Genomic DNA, 23,263 nt, shown 5'->3' on the forward strand with positions numbered 1-23,263 from the left:
AATCATGTCATTCTAATTTCTCCTCGATAAATCTTCAATACATTTTAATTTATCTAGATCCTGAACAAACAAATGAAAACAGCCATTAATTAACCAGTCCAGTTGAAAAAAACCCTAGCCATATCAATCACCCTCATCTGGAACAATAAGAATAAAGGGACAGAAAGGTCAAGAGGCATAACACTGAAATGACTCTTCATCCTCTAACAGCGTGGTCTGAAATGACTCTTCATCCTCTAACAGTGTGGTCTGAAATGACTCTTTATCCTCTAACAGCGTGGTCTGAAATGACTCTTTATCCTCTAACAGCGGGGTCTGAAATGACTCTTTATCCTCTAACAGTGTGGTCTGAAATGACTCTTTATCCTCTAACAGCGTGGTCTGAAATGACTCTTTATCCTCTAACAGCGGGGTCTGAAATGACTCTTTATCCTCTAACAGTGTGGTCTGAAATGACTCTTTATCCTCTAACAGCGTGGTCTGAAATTACTCTTTATCCTCTCTAACAGCATGGTCTGAAATGACTCTTTATCCTCTAACAGTGTGGTCTGAAATGACTCTTTATCCTCTAACAGCGTGGTCTGAAATGACTCTTTATCCTCTAACAGCGTGGTCTGGAATGACTCTTTATCCTCTCTAACAGCATGGTCTGAAATGACTCTTTATCCTCTCTAACAGCATGGTCTGAAATGACTCTTTATCCTCTAACAGCGTGGTCTGAAATGACTCTTTATCCTCTAACGGCGTGGTCTGAAATTACTCTTTATCCTCTAACAGCGGGGTCTGAAATGACTCTTTATCCTCTAACAGTGTGGTCTGAAATGACTCTTTATCCTCTAACAGCGTGGTCTGAAATTACTCTTTATCCTCTCTAACAGCATGGTCTGAAATGACTCTTTATCCTCTAACAGCGTGGTCTGAAATGACTCTTTATCCTCTAACAGCGTGGTCTGGAATGACTCTTTATCCTCTCTAACAGCATGGTCTGAAATGACTCTTTATCCTCTAACAGCGTGGTCTGAAATTACTCTTTATCCTCTAACAGCGTGGTCTGAAATGACTCTTTATCCTCTAACAGCATGGTCTGAAATGACTCTTTATCCTCTCTAACAGCATGGTCTGAAATGACTCTTTATCCTCTAACAGCGTGGTCTGAAATGACTCTTTATCCTCTAACAGCGTGGTCTGAAATTACTCTTTATCCTCTAACAGCGTGGTCTGAAATGACTCTTTATCCTCTCTAAGAGCACTACTGCTCTCCTATTCTAAACCTGGCTGCCCGACCTGGCCTATCACCTGTCTGTCAGAGCCCCAGGACAGCTAACAGAGCCAGTCGGAGCGGAGAGCGGGAGATAAGCCACATCCACATTGAGTATTAATCCTGCCCTGTTTTACATTGTCAAAGCCCTCGTGTTTGAACAGTGCTGTTGTCTTCCTGTGTTTGCTCATTTAGGAACAAACATTTGCCTGCCGCCGCAAACAAGCTCTCACAGGGAACTGAGGTTATTAATAGGATAATTAAGCAGACGGTAATGAGCTGGATTACGGCTAATTATGACAAGATTTGTTTTGGCATTTGTCTGAGCGAGGAGCCCAGTGAAGTGTTAAAGTCAACGTAGGAGTTCATTACGCCCATGTGTGTGCACCTGAGTGATCACAGGAGGGGGGGGGGGGGGGGGGCAGTGTGTGAGCAGAGATAACAGGACGTGGATACTGGCAGGGGCATGGGTGACACCCTGGGGGGACAGTGCCAGGCCAGAGACCGAGCTCCTCGTGCCATCCAGCTCCAACCTGGGGCGCTGCCATTGTATGAGGCTGCCAGTACTGCCACGCAGTACTACCCTTTACATCTGTGCCCTGTTTGTCACATTCAATTACAGTTTGACTCATTGGACTGGACAAAGTGGACTGATTACCTACTACTGACTGCCAAGACACAGTAGCATTACTTGGTATGATGATTTACAATCAGGAGTGAGGTGAAGTATTGCCACTGCTTTACTGACTGTGCCAATGAGTTTGATAGGCTTTCTCTGAATGACACTCTGGATGATCAGATCATTGTAATGGATGTCCATTAATACCTCTGCTTTTCTTAAACCCTCTCAAATGGACCTCTGACCCTTAACCTCTTTGATAGATGGTAAACAGATTATACATCTGCCTTTATAAAGTGGAAGGACCTAATGTGTTGCTCCACTCTGGCTTCTATTTCCCTCTACATCAAGTGGCTGTGTCTTAATGGGATCCGTGTAAACAGCTAATTTGAAGGAGATTAAATTGAAATCATTTACCATCTGACGTGTTCGGCGCAATCTGGAGCGAGGAGGGGTGTGTCAGGAAGCGTTTCCGTCAAGTAAACAAACAGGCAGTCAGGGAATTATTGGAGCAGCTTTACTCTGCAGCTGCTCGCCCCCCACTGCGCTACCAAATATATATTTCTCCGTTACTTGACACTGCAGCCAAAACTTTAACGGCAAAAAATTCTCCCTAAATGGATTTGTCGAGTGGTTTTTGCTTTCAGCTTTTTTCCCCCCTCCCATAGAAATCATTGATATGGCATCTCGCAAAGAAGAAGACACTAACTACAGTAGATGAATGCAGTACAGGGATAAATACATCTACTGTATATCTGCTACTGACGGGTTTCTCTGCCCTGAAATATGACCCGTGACATCACAGCGACGGCATGTCGTCAATCTCATTTATTAGGAGCTGAAAGTGTAATTCTGTAGGAAAAAAATGCTTTAAGCTGAAATATGTGATGGTGGAAAATGTGCCAGCGCAGTAGGGAAGGAATCTTAATGCATTTGCAGTTAAATCCCAGACGACACACACATCCCCCATTAAAGCGCTCTGTTCGCTCCTGCAGCTCTCGATAAGACAGCTAAGTCTGGGATTTAAAGCTTTGGCTTATCGTCATCTTTGCACCGCGCGCTCTCTCCGCAAAGTGCAGTGAACATGGGCCAGAAATGTGCAGTATTTGGAAGGGTTGGAGGAAGAAGGGAGGTGGAGAAGGGAGGTGGAGAAGGGAGGTGGAGAAGAGAGGTGGAGAAGGGAGGTGGAGAAGGGAGGTGGAGAAGGGAGGTGGAGAAGGGAGGTGGAGAAGGGAGGTGGAGAAGGGAGGTGGAGAAGGGAGGTGGAGAAGAGAGGTGGAGAAGGGAGGTGGAGAAGGGAGGTGGAGAAGAGAGGTGGAGAAGGGAGGTGGAGAAGAGAGGTGGAGAAGAGAGGTGGAGAAGAGAGGTGGAGAAGAGAGGTGGAGAAGGGAGGTGGAGAAGGGAGGTGGAGAAGGGAGGTGGAGAAGGGAGGTGGAGAAGGGAGGTGGAGAAGGGAGGTGGAGAAGGGAGGTGGAGAAGGGAGGTGGAGAAGAGGTGGAGAAGGGAGGTGGAGAAGGGAGGTGGAGAAGGGAGGTGGAGAAGAGAGGTGGAGAAGGGAGGTGGAGAAGGGAGGTGGAGAAGGGAGGTGGAGAAGAGAGGTGGAGAAGGGAGGTGGAGAAGGGAGGTGGAGAAGAGAGGTGGAGAAGGGAGGTGGAGAAGGGAGGTGGAGAAGGGAGGTGGAGAAGAGGTGGAGAAGGGAGGTGGAGAAGGGAGGTGGAGAAGGGAGGTGGAGAAGGGAGGTGGAGAAGAGAGGTGGAGAAGGGAGGTGGAGAAGGGAGGTGGAGAAGGGAGGTGGAGAAGGGAGGTGGAGAAGGGAGGTGGAGAAGAGAGGTGGAGAAGGGAGGTGGAGAAGGGAGGTGGAGAAGGGAGGTGGAGAAGGGAGGTGGAGAAGGGAGGTGGAGAAGGGAGGTGGAGAAGGGAGGTGGAGAAGGGAGGTGGAGAAGGGAGGTGGAGAAGGGAGGTGGAGAAGGGAGGTGGAGAGAGGTGGAGAGAGGTGGAGAAGGGAGGTGGAGAAGGGAGGTGGAGAAGAGAGGTGGAGGAGAAGGGAGGTGGAGAAGGGAGGTGGAGAAGGGAGGTGGAGAAGGGAGGTGGAGAAGGGAGGTGGAGAAGGGAGGTGGAGAAGGGAGGTGGAGAAGGGAGGTGGAGAAGGGAGGTGGAGAAGAGGTGGAGAAGGGAGGTGGAGAAGGGAGGTGGAGAAGGGAGGTGGAGAAGGGAGGTGGAGAAGGGAGGTGGAGAAGGGAGGTGGAGAAGGGAGGTGGAGAAGAGAGGTGGAGAAGGGAGGTGGAGAAGGGAGGTGGAGAAGAGAGGTGGAGAAGGGAGGTGGAGAAGGGAGGTGGAGAAGGGAGGTGGAGAAGGGAGGTGGAGAAGGGAGGTGGAGAAGGGAGGTGGAGAAGGGAGGTGGAGAAGGGAGGTGGAGAAGGGAGGTGGAGAAGGGAGGTGGAGAAGGGAGGTGGAGAAGGGAGGTGGAGAAGGGAGGTGGAGAAGGGAGGTGGAGAAGGGAGGTGGAGAAGGGAGGTGGAGAAGGGAGGTGGAGAGGTGGAGGGAGGTGGAGGGAGGTGGAGAAGGGAGGTGGAGAAGGGAGGTGGAGAAGGGAGGTGGAGAAGGGAGGTGGAGAAGGGAGGTGGAGAAGGGAGGTGGAGAAGGGAGGTGGAGAAGGGAGGTGGAGAAGGGAGGTGGAGAAGGGAGGTGGAGAAGGGAGGTGGAGAAGGGAGGTGGAGAAGGGAGGTGGAGAAGGGAGGTGGAGAAGGGAGGTGGAGAAGGGAGGTGGAGAAGGGAGGTGGAGAAGGGAGGTGGAGAAGGGAGGTGGAGAAGGGAGGTGGAGAAGGGAGGTGGAGAGAAGGTGGGGAGGTGGAGAAGGGAGGTGGAGAAGGGAGGTGGAGAAGGGAGGTGGAGAAGGGAGGTGGAGAAGGGAGGTGGAGAAGGGAGGTGGAGAAGGGAGGTGGAGAAGGGAGGTGGAGAAGGGAGGTGGAGAAGGGAGGTGGAGAAGGGAGGTGGAGAAGGGAGGTGGAGAAGGGAGGTGGAGAAGGGAGGTGGAGAAGGGAGGTGGAGAAGGGAGGTGGAGAAGAGAGGTGGAGAAGGGAGGTGGAGAAGGGAGGTGGAGAAGGGAGGTGGAGAAGGGAGGTGGAGAAGGGAGGTGGAGAAGGGAGGTGGAGAAGGGAGGTGGAGAAGGGAGGTGGAGAAGGGAGGTGGAGAAGGGAGGTGGAGAAGGGAGGTGGAGAAGGGAGGTGGAGAAGGGAGGTGGAGAAGGGAGGTGGAGAAGGGAGGTGGAGAAGGGAGGTGGAGAAGGGAGGTGGAGAAGGGAGGTGGAGAAGGGAGGTGGAGAAGGGAGGTGGAGAAGGGAGGTGGAGAAGGGAGGTGGAGAAGGGAGGTGGAGAAGGGAGGTGGAGAAGGGAGGTGGAGAAGGGAGGTGGAGAAGGGAGGTGGAGAAGGGAGGTGGAGAAGGGAGGTGGAGAAGGGAGGTGGAGAAGGGAGGTGGAGAAGGGAGGTGGAGAAGGGAGGTGGAGAGGGAGGTGGAGAAGGGAGGTGGAGAAGGGAGGTGGAGAAGGGAGGTGGAGAAGGGAGGTGGAGAAGGGAGGTGGAGAAGGGAGGTGGAGAAGGGAGGTGGAGAAGGGAGGTGGAGGGAGGTGGAGGGAGGTGGAGAAGGGAGGTGGAGAAGGGAGGTGGAGAAGGGAGGTGGAGAAGGGAGGTGGAGAAGGGAGGTGGAGAAGGGAGGTGGGAAGGGAGGTGGAGGGAGGTGGAGAAGGGAGGTGGAGAAGGGAGGTGGAGAAGGGAGGTGGAGAAGGGAGGTGGGAGAAGGGAGGTGGAGAAGGGAGGTGGAGAAGGGAGGTGGGAGAAGAAGGGAGGTGGAGAAGGGAGGTGGAGAAGGGAGGTGGAGAAGGGAGGTGGAGAAGGGAGGTGGAGAAGAGGTGGAGGAGGTGGAGAAGGGAGGTGGAGAAGAGAGGTGGAGAAGGGAGGTGGAGAAGGGAGGTGGAGAAGGGAGGTGGAGAAGGGAGGTGGAGAAGGGAGGTGGAGAAGGGAGGTGGGAAGGGAGGTGGAGAAGGGAGGTGGAGAAGGGAGGTGGGAAGAAGGGAGGTGGGAAGAAGAAGGGAGGTGGAGAAGAGAGGTGGAGAAGGGAGGTGGAGAAGGGAGGTGGAGAAGAGAGGTGGAGGGAGGTGGAGAAGGGAGGTGGAGAAGGGAGGTGGAGAAGGGAGGTGGAGAAGGGAGGTGGAGGGAGGTGGAGAAGGGAGGTGGAGAAGGGAGGTGGAGAAGGGAGGTGGAGAAGGGAGGTGGAGAAGGGAGGTGGAGAAGGGAGGTGGAGAAGGGAGGTGGAGAAGGGAGGTGGAGAGAGGTGGAGGGAGGTGGAGAAGAGAGGTGGAGGAGAGGTGGAGAAGGAGGTGGAGGTGGAGAAGGGAGGTGGAGGGAGGTGGAGAAGGGAGGTGGAGAAGGGAGGTGGAGAAGGGAGGTGGAGAAGGGAGGTGGAGAAGGGAGGTGGAGGGAAGAAGGGAGGTGGAGAAGAGAGGTGGAGAAGGGAGGTGGAGAAGGGAGGTGGAGAAGGGAGGTGGAGAAGGGAGGTGGAGAAGGGAGGTGGAGGGAGGTGGAGAAGGGAGGTGGAGAAGGGAGGTGGAGAAGAGAGGTGGAGAAGGGAGGTGGAGAAGGGAGGTGGAGAAGGGAGGTGGAGAAGGGAGGTGGAGAAGGGAGGTGGAGAAGGGAGGTGGAGAAGGGAGGTGGAGAAGAGAGGTGGAGAAGGGAGGTGGAGAAGGGAGGTGGAGAAGGGAGGTGGAGAAGGGAGGTGGAGAAGGGAGGTGGAGAAGGGAGGTGGAGAAGGGAGGTGGAGAAGGGAGGTGGAGAAGGGAGGTGGAGAAGGGAGGTGGAGAAGGGAGGTGGAGAAGGGAGGTGGAGAAGGGAGGTGGAGAAGGGAGGTGGAGAAGGGAGGTGGGAAGGGAAGGGAGGTGGAGAAGGGAGGTGGAGAAGGGAGGTGGAGAAGGGAAGAAGGAGGTGGAGAAGGGAGGTGGAGAAGGGAGGTGGAGAAGGGAGGTGGAGAAGGGAGGTGGAGAAGGGAGGTGGAGAAGGGAGGTGGAGAAGAGAGGTGGAGAAGGGAGGTGGAGAAGAGAGGTGGAGAAGGGAGGTGGAGAAGAGAGGTGGAGAAGGGAGGTGGAGAAGGGAGGTGGAGAAGGGAGGTGGAGAAGGGAGGTGGAGAAGAGAGGTGGAGAAGGGAGGTGGAGAAGGGAGGTGGAGAAGGGAGGTGGAGAAGGGAGGTGTGGAGAAGGGAGGTGGAGAAGAGAGGTGGAGAAGGGAGGTGGAGAAGAAGAGAGGTGGAGAAGGGAAGAAGGAGGTGGAGAAGGAGAGGTGGAGAAGAGAGGTGGAGAAGGGAGGTGGAGAAGAGAGGTGGAGAAGGGAGGTGGAGAAGGGAGGTGGAGAAGGGAGGTGGAGAAGGGAGGTGGAGAAGAGAGGTGGAGAAGGGAGGTGGAGAAGGGAGGTGGAGAAGGAATACATTCATCTGAAGCCCGTCTGTTCCAAAACAGGTGGATTTAAATCCAGCTCAATCAAAGACTGGTTTGCATGTAAAACCTGAGGTATTTACCAACAAATCCCACAGTGTGTGTGTGTGTGTGTGTGATTGTCTGTGACAATACACTAACAAACACACACACGTTGTCATTCATGCGTTCTTGGACACACACACACAGAACAGGAGCCGCGTTATATAACAGGACTTTTCATTTACTTAAAAAAGAAAAAGATGAGATTATGGAGAAAGCTCATTTCCTGCTAAACTTGGACTCCGGTTTCCCAAATAAAATTGCTTTTATTCTTCGCAACATGTGTTCCTGAAGATTAAGGGCTGTAATCTTACAAGGCTTAATAAGACTGTGTGTGTGGAGTTCAGGCTGAAACAGAACATGTGGAACGAGCCTCGCTCCGCTCTAACCGACGACTATAATCCTGTTTATTAAATTATAAAGAACCTTAAAGGATAAAGAATATTGAGCAGAGGATTTAAATGATTCAGGCTCTTTTTTCTTCCTTATTGCGAGTTATTTGATGGCACTGGATGATGTTCACGTATCACAGCGGCAAGGGACTGTGACAGAGTAGATGTTTTTACACAAATGGAGCTCTCTTCCAACACAAACATGCATTACGTTTGGGATCAGGCTGCACTTGATCAAATGCTTAGGAATTAAGGGTAAAGCATAGCGGGTGTCTGCTAGCAATCCTCTGAAGTGTCACTGATCCTGATGTTATAATGACTCTTACAGTGCAACATAAGAAGCGAAAGAACTATGTGACATGATCCCCGTCGTACTAACTCACCAATGATAGAGCATTTTAAAGAGATGTAAAAAATATATATATATATATTAAATGTCACTTCAGAAGGAGACATGTATTTTGGGGCTAAATTATGTTTTATGTAATAAATGATCACTAAAGGAGTAATAGATCAACATTAGTGAGAAATTATGGTTCATTGAAAATCCTCCCTCTTCCACAGCTACCTCATTATCATAATTCAACTATGCAAATCTAAACCTTATACTGAATGTGGAGAATATTAAAACTAGATTTTTAAGTTTTTGGTAGTATTAACATGTCCCTTTTCTTTATGTTTAGCATATCAGTCATGTCTGAGTGATGTACTACAAAGCAGAATCAATTAGTGAGACAACTAACTTGTCTAAATATTCAGATTTTTTTGTTGTTGCTTTATCTTGGGAAAGAGAAACTTGAAATGGGCAAGTTCTAATTGACTCAACAACCAGAAACACATACAGTGCCTTTGGAAGGTATTCAGATCCCATGACTTTTTCCACATTTTGTTACGTTACAGCCTTATTCTAAATAAATAAAAATCCTCAGCATTATACACACAACACCGCATAATAACAAAGCAAAAACAGTTTAAAAAAACAACATTTTTGCAACTCTATTAAAAAAAAGAATAGAAATACCCTATTAACATAAGTATTCAGACCCTTTGCTATGAGACTTCAAATTGAGCTCAGGTACATCCTGTATCCAGGGATAACCCTTGAGATGTTTCCACAACTTGATTGGAGTCCATCTGTGGTAAATTCAATTGATTGGACATGATTTAGAAAGAAACACACCTGTCTATATAAGGTTCCACAGTTGACACTGCATGTCAGAGCAAAAACCATGCCATGAGGTTGAAGGAATTGTCCTAAGAGCTGAGAGACAGGATTGTGTTGAGGCACTGATATGGGGAAGGGTACCAAACCATTTATGCAACATTGCAAGATCCCAAGAACACAGTGGCCTCCATCATTCTTAAATGGAAGAAGTTTGGAACCACCAAGACAATTCCTAGTGTTCGGCCAAACTCAGGGAGGTGACCAAGAACCCAATGGTCACTCTGACAGAGCTCCAGAGTTCCTCTGTGGAGATGGGAGAACCTTCCAGAAGGACAACCATCTCTAAAGCATTCCACCAATCAGGCCTTTATGGTAGAGTGACCAGACAGAAGCCACTCCTCACTAAAAGGCAAATGACAACCCGCTGTGAGATTGCCTAAAGGCACCTAAAGACTCTCAGACCATGAGAAACAACATTCTCTGGTCTGATGAAACCAAGATTAAACTCTTTGGTCTGACTGCCAAGCATCATGTCTGGAGGAAACCTGGCACCATCGCTACGGTGAAGCATGGTGGTAGCAGCATCATGCTGTGGGGATGTTTTTCAGGGGCAGGGACTGGGAGACTAGTCTGGATCAAGGCGAAGATGAACGGAGCAAAGTACAGAAAGATCCTTGATGAAAACCAGCTCCAGATCGCTTAGGACCGCAGACTGGGGCGAAGGATCACCTTCCAACAAGACAAACGTTGTCTTGGCACACAGCCAAGACAACGCAGGACTGACTTCGGGACAAGTCTCTGAATGTCCATGAGTGACCCAGCCAGAGCCCGGACTTGAATCCGATCTAACATCTCTGGAGAGACTTTAAAATAGCTCTGCAGAAAAGCTCCCCATCCAACCTGACAGAACTTGAGAGGATCTGCAGAGAAGAATAGGAGAACCTCCCCAAATACAGGTGTGCCAAGCTTGTAGCATCATACCCAAGAAGACTTGAGGCTGTAGTCGCTGTCAAAGGTGTTTCAACTAAGTACTGAGTAAAGGGTTTTAATACTTACATTTCAGTTTTTTTGCTAGGTCATTATGGAGTATTGTGTGTAGATTGATGACATAAAACAATTTAATAAATAATTTTTAGATTACGGCTGTAACCTACCAAAGTGTGGAAAAAGTCAAGGGGTCTGAATACATTCCGAAGGCAATGTATCTAAGTTAAACTTTCTTAACGCACCAGAAAATCAATAGTTATTTCCGGTTGTTCATTAAAGTTAGCTTGCTAACTAATTGATCCTGCTTTGTATTATTCCCCTCTCTAGTCCGTTAGTCACATCCATCTGCATTAGCCCAACACAAACAACCAACACCTAGCAGTAGCATCTTTAGCATACCCTGAACAAAGTCTCTGGGACATCTTTTCACCCAAGGATCTCATGTGTGAACTAACTTCCTCGTGGGGTTGTTAAACTTGTCTCCCTAGCAGATAGTATGTAGTTTAAAAGTCTAAAACACAGATTTAAACAGATTAGCATTACTACGAGTTAGTGGTGTGGAGTTGTGAACTGCCGTCTCACCAAAAAGTTCTACTGAGCTATTGGCTAAAAGGATTTGGCTAGCTAATCCACATCAAAAGACATACCATGTGAATTACATCCTGACACAGATTATTTTAGCCCGGATTAGGACTCCGACTGGGGGGCTGAATCTTGTAATGTCTTGCCTAAGGCGAGGTTGAATATGCACACAAAAACATAATATGAAAGGAGTCAACCTTGTTAATTTAGTCTGTTGGCATGTTTGTGCCCCTGCGGTATAACCTATATTGGAAGCATCTTTTCCTATAGAAAGACCTGAGGGACGTATCATATTTTACATCAGCAGTACACACTATGATTAACAAGAGCAGACAGACTGTTCAAAACAGAGAGATACACAACTCCCCCGTACACACAACAACCACCAGCACTCCCAAACACAGAGTCAGCATTAGGGTGCTGCTATTCCCTTTCAGAGTCTGTCCCCCTCTAGTCCTCAGCTTCGCTTTTATGTTTTCACCGTCAAGACAAGTGTGCCTCTGAGGAAGCAGCTGCTACCAGTAAGAGTTGTAATACCCAGCTTTGTGTTGAGATGTCAGAGCATGGTGCTGTCTGTCCTATTGGTATGGGAGGGGGGGGGCACTAGCCTACATTTTTAAAGAGTTTTTCTCCCCGCATGTTCTAAACAAACTGGTCTGTATGTGTCCCTGGCCCAGAAAGGCTTCAAAGAGCTGGGGTCTTCAGGGAGTAACAGCAGGATGGAGACCAGCAGTAGTTATTTAGCCCTGCATTTCAGACCAGCGCTAGGCGGGCTGCTTGTAGAGTCTGCACGTGTTCCTGTCTATACTGTATGGAATACAAAATGAATGGAGTGTCTCTGTTCAGAATACAAAGCAGTTGCCATGTCTTTCTCCTAATGTTTCGTGGACTGTGATATTCGTACAGGCATCAACTCCTGACTACTATGGGAATGAAAGCAGAGTGCTGTATAGAGGGTTTCAGGCCATTTTGGATATCCACAGCACTACATGGTAATGTAGTGTAATCAGCATCTTCTACCCTGCATACTGTACAGATGTAGGATCATAATCTGACCCGTATTGTCCTAGATAATCCGGCAGCAACAGGACTAGAACGTTTAGTCCGTAATGTTGCATGATTGGTGGTTATGCTATCAGCTGGCCAAAAGTAGGCAACATGAAAAGTGTGGTACATTTAATATAACCGTATGTTAGTGCAGGTTTTCAGTGAATTTATGTAAATCGTGGAGCTCATCTGTATTTCCTGCGGCGCAGGAAAATTCTCGGCAAACAAATGAAGCCCCTACACCGGCGTAGGTATCTAAACCTTAGAAGCGCTATATATTATATTATATACTGTATGTATATCTCGGTATTGGCATAAACATACACACCTACTTCCAACTCACAACAACCCCCATGTTCACCCAGTAGGAGCATATCAATGTCCTATTTCCATTGTAACCCACATCCATCTTGGAGGAGAGCGACTGCGTGCGGAGATGTTCAGTGCTGACTGAGCATGGGAGACAAAAGGACAGGTAATCCTCCAGGATGATTCACTCACTCGTTCTTTTCCTCCTTCTCTAGCTCCCTGGAAAAACACAAGAGAGGGAGACTTGGAAGAGAGAACATCAAAGAGAAGAACAAGTGGCCCGGGATTTTGTGTGCGTTTTATAGACAGACTGTTTTATGTAGGAGCGAGAAAGAGAGAGCTGATTAACGAGAGCGAGAGAGAGAAACAGAGAGATTGTGTTTGAGAGAGAAAGAGAGAGAGGAGAGAGAAAGAGAGAGAGGAGAGAGAGAGAGGAGAGAGAAAGAGAGAGAAGAGAGAGAGAGTGAGAAGAGAGAGAGAAGATAGGAGAGAGAGAGAGATAGAGCAAGGAGATAGAGAGAGAGGAGAGAGAGAGAGAGAGGAGAGAGAGAAAGAGAGGAGAGAGGAGAGAGAGAAAGAGAGGAGAGAGAGAGATAGAGCAAGGAGATAGAGAGAGAGGAGAAAGAAAGAGAGGAGAGAGAGAGGAGAGAGAGAAAGAGAGGAGAGAGCAAAGAGAGAGAGCGAGAGGAGAGCGAGGAGATATATATATATATATATATGAGAGAGAGAAATAAAGAGAGAAGGAACAGGCCAGATAGAGTAGCACCATTGAAGTGTATCAGACTGGCAGGGCTCGGTGAGCTGCAGTGGGTCCACAGGAACTACCAATCATCACACGGTTCCAACCCTGCTGCCTCAGGTGTACTGCCTCTTCCTGTTTGAAGGAGCTGGCTGGGTTTAGTGAGTGGCTGACCGCGGGAGGCTACCTAGCATTAGCGATGAGCCTTGACAGTGGCAAGCCTAGGTAAATGACTGACATGTGGTGTGGGAGCTGTGGAGATGATAGGGTCTGTTGGAAAACGCACACATTTAAATACATACAAGCACACGTACCGCGCACAAACAGACACCCGTTTGTACAAGTAATCAAGTTGAAATCAGGATAAAAATAAATGATTATGCATGATAAATCCCACAGCCCCCCCCACCTCCCTGAAGGAGAAAAAAATGTATATCACCCTACCATACTTTTTTTTCGCTAGCCCCCTTTGCCTTTACATTACTCACACTGACTTTGGTGATAGCTGATTTATTGAGGAAAGGTTTACTTACTATGACTGTGAGCTGTGGTTATCGTACGTAGCTATCTGAAGATGAATCCTGTAAGTCACTCAGGATAAGAGTGTAGACCTGCTAAATGACTAGAACGTTGTTGTTTTTAATTACACATGCATGTGCACACACCCGCATCTGAACACACGCCAACCCACCTACCCCCACACACACAGAGACACACACAGACACACACTCCCACCTCGGCACAAAGCAGGCTGGTGAGTGACAGTTCAATTCTTCCTTGAGGAGTTTGGCAAACTACTCTGCACACTGTGCTGTCAAACTCCATTTAACATGGGCTCAGGAAGAGAGGCACAAAAAAGGGGATTTGAAGAAAAGTATGATTTGTGACCAGAGTGGTGTCGTGATAAATGAGTTTCAAATTGCACTTGATCTTTTAGGCAGGTTAGCGTTTTTCATCATGAATGTTGTTCTGGAGGCAGCTCTGCAGAGTGGTCACTAGCTGACAGACACAGTCATAAAATCTGATTTTAAACTTAACCCTAAACCTAACCTTAATCACACTGCTAACCAGCATGCCTAACCCTTACCTTAAAAAGCAGAGAGGAGGTTTTCCTCAGGTTAGAAGCTGAGTGGTTTGAGGCAGAGAGGGGGTTTTCCTCAGGTTAAAAGATGAGTGGTTTGAGGCAGAGAGGGGGTTTTCCTCAGGTTAGAAGCTGAGGGGTTTGAGGCAGAGAGGGGGTTTTCCTCAGGTTAGAAGCTGAGTGGTTTGAGGCAGAGAGGGGGTTTTCCTCAGGTTAGAAGCTGAGTGGTTTGAGGCAGAGAGGGGGTTTTCCTCAGGTTAGAAGCTGAGGGGTTTGAGGCAGAGAGGGGGTTTTCCTCAGGTTAAAAGATGAGTGGTTTGAGGCATAGAGGTGGTTTTCCTCAGGTTAAAAGATGAGTGGTTTGAGGCAGAGAGGGGGTTTTCCTCAGGTTAGAAGCTGAGTGGTTTGAGGCAGAGAGGTGATTTTCCTCAGGCTAGAAGCTGAGTGGTTTGAGGCAGAGAGGGGGTTTTCCTCAGGTTAGAAGCTGAGTGGTTTGAGGCAGAGAGGTGTTTTTTTTCAGGCTAGAAGCTGAGTGGTTTGAGGTGTGCTACTGCCATACCTCTCGTTGAGGTGATCCCTAGACATGATGCAGTCTAACACCTTGCCATCTCACCCCCAACACACTTACACACACAAACACACACATTGCGTTGAGAGACTGCCAGACACTCTGACACATGCGCACGGACACATACGCATACACACCCACAACCAGAAACACACCTTTAATTGCTTTGCAGTGGGTGTTCCAGTGAGGTCTGTCAAGGCGTCAGACAGGTGTTGTAGCACAGGGATCAAAGCTTCAGACATCCAGGGAATTACCACCAGGCTGCTCACACACACACATACACACACCTACACACCTACACACACACACACACCTACACACACACCGGACCAACCAGCCTAAGCTCCTGAGAAGCCTCTGTCAATAGAAGATAAAGAACTCTCTCACCTCTGTGTGTGTGTGTGTGTGTGTGTGTGTGTGTGTGTGTGTGTTTGTAGGTGTGTGTGTGTTTGTGTAGGTGTGTTTAGGTGTGTGTGTGTGTGTGTGTGTGTGTGTGTGTGTGTGTGTGTGTGTGTGTGTGTGTGTGTGTGTGTGTGTGTGTGTGTGTGTAGGTGTAGGTGTGCGTGCGTGCGTGCGTGCGTGTTTATGTAGGTGTTTGTGTAGGTGTGTGTGTGTGTGTGTGTGTGTGTGTGTGTGTGTGTGTGTGTGTGCTCGTGTGTGTGTGCTCGCGTGTGTGTGCTCGCGCGTGTGTGTGTGTGAGAGAGAGCGTAAAGGAGAGAGAGCAAAAGAAAGAGCTAGAGTAAACTTCTCCTCCACCTGTCCACACACCACACATCTATTCAAATCCAGCCAACTCCTCTCTTGTGGTGGAGAAAACCCCATGTCTGGCAATAGAACAGCAAATGTCTGGGTGGTGTACTGTACAAACAATCTGTTGTTCATCTCCGGCTTCCTAGTTTAAACGGTCTCTTGGAGCTTTGCATCCCAATACCATTCTCCCTCTCCCTCTCCCCTCCCCTCCTCTCCTCTCCTCTCCCCTCCTCTCCTCTCCCCTCCCCTCCTCTCCTCTCCCCTCCTCTCCTCTCCCCTCCCCTCCTCCTCCCTCTCCTCTCCCCTCCCCTCCTCCTCCCTCTCCCTGCTGGACACTCTTGGCCCGCATCCCAAGAGGAAGTCGGTAAGATGTAAATGTGTTCTTCCACAGATGGAACAGTAGTAGGAACAAGCGTAAAGGAGAGAGAGCAAAAGAAAGAGCTAGAGTAAACTTCTCCTCCACCTGTCCACACACCACACATCTATTCAAATCCAGCCAACTCTAAGTGCTCTTATGGGCCTAGGTTGTGTTCTGACTCCCACGGCTCCCCAAGTTCTGCTACCCCAGCTGGTTTTCTATTGTGTTTCTGGGATCTTCACGATCCTCTGACGGAGAATGGAAGCTCGGCGCTGAATGATATACTCAACTCAACCTCCAAAGCAAATGGCGATATTTACAGCGGCTGCAGGCAGGAAATTATAGAGTGCAGTGGACGGCTCATAATAATGGCTTGAACGGAGAAAATGGCACTTCATATACCATTCGACTTATGCCACTCCAGCCATTACCACGAGCCAGTCCTCCCCAATTAAGGTTTAGAACCAGGAACAGATATACCCCTTGGTTCACAACATACCTGACTGCCATTGACCAGCACAAAAACATCCTGTGGCGTTTTGCATTAGCATCAAATAGCCCCTGTGATATGCAACTTTTCAGGGAAGTTAGGAACCAATATACACCGGCAGTTAGGAAAGCAAAAGCTAGCTTTTTCAAACAGAAATTTGCATCCTGTAGCACAAACTCTAAAAGGTTTCAATAAGCATTTTTCTACAGCTGGCCATGCTTTCCACCTGGCTACCCCTACCCCGGTCAACAGCCCTGCACCCCCCAGAACAACTTGCCCAAGCCTCCCCCATTTCTCTTTCACCCAAATCCAGATATCTGATGTTCTGAAAGAGCTGCAAAATCTGGAGCCCTACATATCACCCGGGCTAGACAATCTGAACCCTCTCTTTCTAAAATTATCCACCGAATTTTTTGCAACCCTTATTACTAGCCTGTTCAACCTCTCTTTTGTGTCGTCTGAGATGCCCAAAGATTGGAAAGCTGCCGCGGTCATCCCCCTCTTCAAAGGGGGAGACAGTCTAGACGCAAACTGCTACAGACCTTTGAAAGCCAAGTTAATAAACAGATCACCGACTATTTCGAATCCCACCGTACCTTCTCCGCTATGCAATCTGGTTTCAGAGCTGGTCATGGGTGCACCTCAGCCACGCTCAAGGTCCTAAACGATATCAGAACCGCCATCGATAAGAGACATTACTGTGCAGCTGTATTCATCAATCTGGCCAAGGCCTTCGACTCTGTCAATCACCACATTCTTATCGGCAGACTCAACAGCCTTGGTTTCTCAAATGACTGGTTTTGGTGTGTCTGGTTAGACTGTAAACTCTCCTTCCAGACTCACATTAAGCATCTCAGATCCAAAATTAAATCTAGAATCGGTTTCCTATTTTGCAACAAAGCATCCTTCACTCATGCTGCCAAACATTCCTTCATAAAACTGACTATCCTACCGACTATCCTCGACTTCGGAGATGTCATCTACAAAATAGCCTCCAACACTCTACTCAGCAAATTGGATGCAGTCTATCACAGTGCCATCCGTTTTGTCACCAAAGCCCCATATACTACCCACCACTGCAACCTGTATGCTCTCGTTGGCTGGCCCTCGCTTCATATTCGTCGCCAAACCCACTGGCTCCAGGACATCTATGTCTTTGCTAGGTAAAGCCCCGCCTTATCTCAGCTCACTGGTCACCAAAGCAGCACCCACCCGTAGCACTACGTGGTGACCAGTGAGTTGAGATAAGGCGGGGCTTTACCTAGCAGAGACTTGGTCAGGTCGCAGTTGTAAATGAGAACTTGTTCTCAACTAGCCTACCTGGTTAAATAAAGGTGTTCTAAACCTGGTTAAATAAAGGTGTTCTCAACTAGCCTACCTGGTTAAATAAAGGTGTTCTCAACTAGCCTACCTGGTTAAATAAAGGTGAAATAAATACACATAAATAAAATAAGGTGCCACCAACCTCATGTGATGGAGTGTGTTGCCCTTTTATTTAGAGATTATTGGGTCTGTATATACAGCTCATGGGGTCTTGGTAAATATCATGTCTATCGTCCTCACAGTAACAGGTACAGCACTAGTTAAGTTGGGAGGCACAGAGAGAAAAGAAGACAGAGGGAGAGATAAAGAGATGAAAAGGAGAGAGGGAGAGAGAGTGACATTGGATCCTGATTAGATGTATTGTGTTGGAGTCATTCACTACCTGATGATTCCGTTATGACGTTGGTGATGTTGTTTGATCTGTGGGATCTAGAATGCAAACTGAAAAGGTGCTGGTCTGTCTCATTTGCATAGATAGCAGATGACAGATGGTTCCGAAGAGAGTGGTGCGTAAACGGTTACTAAACACCCTGGGAGATATCTGACACAGACATCTGTTATAGACACACACACTTCCTTCTCTTCTCTTCTCTCACACACACACACACTCCGACAAACTGCCCCCCCAGCCCCCACACACACCTTCCCCACCCCTCACGTCCAATCTCTCCCCTCTGGTTTCCATGGCTGCCGCCTGCTCCCACCGGGACACATCAATCATCTGTAAATTAGCCCCGTTCTCATGAGACGGGAGACCATAATGACATCATCACCACCACTGCTACCACACAGAGACATTATCTCCATTGGTAGGAGCTGTATTGTTAGGGGTATGAGAAAGGGAGATGTCATCCTCCTTAGATACATTATCTAAATGTTGCACAAAGGTTGTTTGAAGGTTGTTAAAAGTGCATAGTCACTTTAGCATGCCTTTATCTACCTCAAATAACTTGTATCCCTGCACATTGATCTGGTACTGGTACTCCTTGTATATGGCTCCACACTGATCTGGTACTGGTACTTCCTGTATATAGCTCCACATTGATCTGGTACTGGTATTTCCTGTATATAGTTCCACATTGATCTAGTACTTCCTGTATATGGCTCAACATTGATCTGGTACTGGTACTTCCTGTATATAGCTCCACATTGATCTGGTACTGGTACTCCCTGTATATAGCTCCACATTGATCTGGTACTGGTACTTCCTGTATATAGCCTCACATTGATCTGGTACTGGTACTTCCTGTATGTAGCTCCACATTGATCTGGTACTGGTACTTCCTGTATATGGCTCCACATTGATCTGGTACTGGTACTCACTGTACATAGCTCCACATTGATCTGGTACTGGTACTTCCTGTGTATAGCCTCACATTGATCTGGTACTGGTACTTCCTGTATATAGCTCCACATTGATCTGGTACTGGTACTTCCTGTATATGGCTCCACATTGATCTGGTACTGGTACTTCGTGTATATAGCCTCACATTGATCTGGTACTGGTACTTCCTGTATATGGCTCCACATTGATCTGGTACTGGTACTCACTGTATATAGCTCCACATTGATCTGGTACTGGTACTTCCTGTATATAGCCTCACATTGGTCTGGTACTGGTACTCCCTGTATATAGCCTCACATTGATCTGGTACTGGTACTTCCTGTATATAGCTCCACATTGATCTGGTACTGGTACTTCCTGTATATGGCTCCACATTGATCTGGTACTAGTACTCACTGTACATAGCTCCACATTGATCTGGTACTGGTACTTCCTGTATATAGCCTCACATTGATCTGGTACTGGTACTTCCTGTATATAGCTCCACATTGATCTGGTACTGGTACTTCCTGTATATGGCTCCACATTGATCTGGTACTGGTACTTCGTGTATATAGCCTCACATTGATCTGGTACTGGTACTTCCTGTATATGGCTCCACATTGATCTGGTACTGGTACTCACTGTATATAGCTCCACATTGATCTGGTACTGGTACTTCCTGTATATAGCCTCACATTGGTCTGGTACTGGTACTTCCTGTATATAGCCTCACATTGATCTGGTACTTCCTGTATATGGCTCCACATTGATCTGGTACTGGTACTTTCTGTATATAGCTCCACATTGGTCTGGTACTGGTACTTCCTGTATATAGCTCCACATTGATATTTTTACTGGTACTTCCTGTATATAGCTCCATATTGATCTGGTACTGGTACTTCCTGTATATAGTTCCACATTGGTCTGGTACTGGTACTTCCTGTATATAGCTCCACATTGATCTGGTACTGGTACTCCCTGTATATAGCTCCACATTGATCTGGTACTGGTACTTCCTGTATGTAGCTCCACATTGGTCTGGTACTGGTACTTCCTGTATATGGCTCCACATTGATCGGGTACTGGTACTTCCTGTATATAGCTCCACATTGATCTTTTTACTGGTACTTCCTGTATATAGCTCCACATTGGTCTGGTACTGGTACTTCCTGTATATAGCTCCACATTGGTCTGGTACTGGTACTTCCTGTATATAGCTCCACATTGATCTGGTACTGGTACTTCCTGTATGTAGCTCCACATTGGTCTGGTCTGGTACTTCCTGTATATGGCTCCACATTGATCTGGTACTGGTACTCCCTGTATATAGCTCCACATTGATCTGGTACTGGTACTTCCTGTATGTAGCTCCACATTGATCTGGTACTGGTACTTCCTGTATGTAGCTCCACATTGGTCTGGTACTGGTACTTCCTGTATATGGCTCCACATTGATCGGGTACTGGTACTCCATGTATATAGCTCCACATTGATCTGGTACTGGTACTTCCTGTATATAGCTCCACATTGATCTGGTACTGGTACTCCCTGTATATAGCTCCACATTGATCTGGTACTGGTACTTCCTGTATATAGCTCCACATTGATCTGGTACTTCCTGTATATAGCTCCACATTGATCTGGTACTGGTACTTCCTGTATATAGCTCCACATTGATCTGGTACTGGTACTCCCTGTATATAGCTCCACATTGATCTGGTACTGGTACTCCCTGTATATACTGTAGCTCCAGTCTTGTGTATTTCATTCCTGTTGTGTCACTATTTTTATTGCGTCGTTGGGAAGGGCTCGTTAGTAAGCATTTCATGGTAAAGTCTACACCTGTTGCATTAATTACATGTTATTGGTGTTCCCGTAAGGCCTTTGAATATGTGATTGGTGTGAGACCATAAAAGTGTTGCTTTTGTGGTTTGGGTGCAGCAGACATTGGGACGGTGACATCACTGTAAGAGACAAGGCTACTACTAGCAAGGGATAGCTAACCCCGCCTACACTAGGGTCCATAGGGCTAGCTAACTAGCCCCATCTACACTAGGGTCTATATGGCTAGCTAGCCCCATCTACACTAGGGTCTATATGGCTAACTAGCCCCATCTACACTAGGGTCTATATGGCTAGCTAGCCCCATCTACACTAGGGTCTATATGGCTAGCTAGCCCCATCTACACTAGGGTCTATATGGCTAGCTAGCCCCATCTACACTAGGGTCTATATGGCTAGCTAGCCCCATCTACACTAGGGTCTATATGGCTAGCTAGCCCCATCTACACTAGGGTCTATATGGCTAGCTAGCCCCATCCACACTAGGGTCCATAGAAGGGTCCATAGAATATCATAGGAGGTGTAGATAGAGGTGGAGGTAGGTTAAGGGTACTGGGGTGAAAAGGTTACAGTATGATAGGTGATGGTAGACTAGACAGGGTAGGGCCGTCCATCTCCTAACACAACTCCAATCAGGCCTGGAAATCACAAAGCACATTAGCTGAATGGGGTCATAATGGACTCATAATGAGAGGTAGATACCCACCACATATGATGCATAATCATTCATGACTTACACATACACAGGAATGCTGCCATGAATCCATCCATACAAATGTGCACACACATAAACAGATGTACACACATGAATGCACGCAAATACACACACGCCCGCGTAACCACGTGCACATACACAGACATGCATACAGTATGCAATAAACACACATACATACACACACCAATTCCAGATGACCTTTCACCTCTAACCATCCAATTCCCCCGCTCAAAGAAACTGTCCCAGTTCCAGCAAGGTCCTTCCCATCCCACATCTGTCTGTCACCATGCTCCTCTTTCCTGCCCTAAACCCTGAGCTGGAGACACTCCACCAGACAGACGGTCTTACTGGCAGATTATCAGGCCAGTCTAGGCTGGGGACGTTTTAAAGGGCATTTCAGTCTGCTCATCAGGTCCAGAGTATCATCCGGGATTGGTGAGTACTAAAATCTGGTTATTAGTGGAGGACTGGGCTCTAAATACAGGCTGCTAGTCTCGCTAGCGCTACCTATTGAATGCTGTAGTAAACTGTAGAGTACTATACTTTATCAAAATTACTAAACAATTTTGATAAACGTGTCTGCAATGAATTCCTAAGCATATTTTAGTCCAATTGAATTTCCTCTGGACATTTCCTCTCTGACAAGGCTGTGGTGGACAAGGCCGCTGGTGTTACACTACATTTGGTTCCACCTTGATTCGTTTAATTACAGGACCCTGCAGACGGTCCAGAGAGGTGCCATCTGTGGGGAGGCTAGGGAAGCAGAGCTGCTCTCTGGAGGGGGGGAACAGAACCAGGGATTTGGCCAGTTCTCTGGTTCTCTTTTTCATCACAAAGTCTTTGTTTATGTAGAAACAGTGGTGAGCCCTTTACCCCCAGATTACACCCTACTGGGTGGATAGGAGAGAGCTGGCCAGAACCAGGCTGGGAATGGGCCTGGGGCCAGCTAGACTATACTCAGGTCAGAGAGGGGAGGAATGAGAGGAGGGAGAGGGGAGGAAGGGAAAGAGGAGAGAGAGAGTGAGAGAGAGAGAGGAGAGAGGAGAAAGGAGAGAGGAGAGAGGAGAGAGGACTATAGTTTGACCTATAGGTGCAGGCCCAGTCCCTACAGACAAAAGGCCTGAATTGATAAGTCAGTGTTGTTATTGCTGGTTTGACACTGACTAGGTCTAACTCTAAAATGCAGGCCCGGTATGAATGTAATTCATTGATGAAAATAATTTAATCATCACACACACATTGCTATTCATTATGTGGAAAGCATTGTGTACACACAAACACACACACTCTCTCCCATCCAAAACTTCAGTCTGGGACTGTGGTTGCAGACGTTAATCCGAATCCATCTCATAACTGACATTTTCAATTACATCACAAACAAACTAATTGATGGCCCATAGATTTCCCGACCAATAGCTCCACTAAAAAGAGTAGTCTGTCTCGGTGGAACGCCTGCCAGGGAGAAGAACACTAGATCAGACACGTCAAGGTCGGGATTTGGTTAATGAGGAATGCCTGGCTGCATAATTGAATGGGCTGAGGGCTATTGACTGCTGGAGCAAATGGGCTTAAAGAGCAGCCCATCATTTTGAAAAATCCTCCCCCGGTACATCATCACACGGCGCTGCCACCGCTGTGCTTTCTGGGTAATTTATACATAGGCGTCTGATACCCTTCACTTTCCAATGCAGTGCGCTAATCTAAAGCGTCAATGGAGAGGGGGCTATCTGTGTGCGCGTGCGTGCGTGTGAGTCTTTCAAACCTGCAGCCATGCATGTGTGTGTGTGTGTGTGTGTGTGAGAGAGAGAGCCTTTTAAACCTGCAGCCATGCGTGTGTGTGTGTGTGTGTGTGTGTGTGTGTGTGAGCCTTTCAAACCTGCAGCCATGCGTGTGTGTGTGTGTGTGTGTGTGTGTGTGTGTGTGTGTGTGTGTGAGCGTGGTGTGTGTGTGTGTGTGTGTGTGTGTGTGCGGTGTGTGTGTGTGTGTGCGGCGTGTGTGTGTGTGTGTGTGTGTGTGTGTGTGTGTGTGAGAGAGAGAGAGCCTTTTAAACCTGCAGCCATGTGTGAAAAGGATTTCTCTGGGTGAGATGATGACTCCACTCCTCCATATGCATTGAAATCAAACATTTCCCCCAAACCTGCTTTTACACAGCGGTCATGGCTTCACGCTATACAGACGTTTCTTCAAGAAAA

The sequence above is a fragment of the Oncorhynchus clarkii genome, chromosome 26, assembly GCF_045791955.1.
Source record: "Oncorhynchus clarkii lewisi isolate Uvic-CL-2024 chromosome 26, UVic_Ocla_1.0, whole genome shotgun sequence".
Classification (NCBI taxonomy): domain Eukaryota; kingdom Metazoa; phylum Chordata; class Actinopteri; order Salmoniformes; family Salmonidae; genus Oncorhynchus; species Oncorhynchus clarkii.